The 1,313-nt window shown below is 50.8% G+C and overlaps 1 long non-coding RNA gene across 1 annotated transcript; it reads right to left on the minus strand.

The window, feature by feature from the left end:
* Positions 1 to 303: 303 nt before the first annotated feature.
* LOC110122986 (uncharacterized) lies at positions 304 to 1,313 on the minus strand. Its single transcript, XR_002309386.2, has 2 exons — positions 968 to 1,313; positions 304 to 532 (listed from the first exon to the last, which is right to left on the minus strand). It is a non-coding gene; the product is annotated as an uncharacterized lncRNA (long non-coding RNA).

Below are 1,313 nucleotides of genomic sequence, written 5' to 3' on the forward strand. Positions count from 1 at the left end.
CCCTCTTTTTACCTCAACGCTCCTATATATATGGTATATCAGGTAGATTGAGAAGCTGAGTCTCAAGCTAAGTTACTGTTTCTCATTCTCTGGCCATTGATTACAGTGTGTGCTGTTTCAGTCTCAGCATCAGTTTTGTTGTTAGTCATGCGAATCCAAACAGAAAAAGAACCCTCCTCAGTAAGGCAAGCGACTTTGGCTGGGCCAGAGCCCAAGTTGAGGTATATAGGACCAATTTGGGAATGTTACCAAATCGCAAGTCCATGTGCCCGACGTACAGTAAGGCCAATCAATACTAAAACATTAGCATTTCGGACAGAGAAAGGTTTATTACAGGTTCATACAAAAGGTGGGAGGCTCATGCCCTCCCATCTGGAAGTTACTGAAAGCTTTCATCAAGCCCCTTTAAAAGCAGAAGCTAAGGGAGGCGTGTGGTTAGTTGTTGCAAACTTCTTGGTGTCAGATCCTTTGCTCTTGAGGTTGGGTCATGGTCAGGTAATGATGTTCCTGCAAATCTCTGTTATTCTGTGTCCTGACAAGAAAGGGCAAAGGCCCAAGGCCCAACTTTCCCTCTCCAAGGTGCCAGTCCTGGTTAAGAGGAGGCAGCTCCTTCAGGAGCCTGTTCCCACGCCCTGTTATCCCTGTTCAGCTGTTATCCCTGAGGGAGCCAGGCATCCAACCCAACCGTCCCTCAGTCTCCTCAGGCCACCCAAATGGAAGAGACCAGGTCTCACGAACTGCAACTGAGGCAGTCGACCATTGCTACTAGGTCACAGAGACAGGGATGGGGGAGAGATTTACCACCCCTCGAGGCATAGGCCAAGGCTAGAGGAGGGCCTTAGTGAGGGCCCCGAAGGCCTGCAGGATGTATTCCCCAGTCTGTTCCCTGGGCCCTCCAGTTCATCCACTGGCCCAAGGCTGGGTGAGCTGGAGGGCCTCCAGGATAAGGCCTGAATCTGCCTCTTACCTCACTGTCTACCTGATGACCAGCACACCACTGACCCTTGGCTGAATCACTTCCTTAATGGTCCCTCATTGACAGTTACTTGTTGACAGGGCCCACTGCAGCACTGACCAATAGCTGAGCAGGACATCTAACGGTCACTCACTGACAGTTGGTTGCTTGTGGACAGGGCCCACTGTGGCGCTGAGCGAGACCTGTTGCCTAGTAACAGGGTGCAAAGTAATGAGGCCAGCAATGGCTGCCTGCTAAGGGCTGTGCTCATCTCACTCTGTTACAAGAACATAAACCCATCAAAAGCACTGTCCTTTAGGGCCTGAGCATTTCTCACATGATTGCCATAGCTGCCTCC

This window comes from Odocoileus virginianus, chromosome 4, assembly GCF_023699985.2.
Source record: "Odocoileus virginianus isolate 20LAN1187 ecotype Illinois chromosome 4, Ovbor_1.2, whole genome shotgun sequence".
Classification (NCBI taxonomy): Eukaryota; Metazoa; Chordata; class Mammalia; order Artiodactyla; family Cervidae; genus Odocoileus; species Odocoileus virginianus.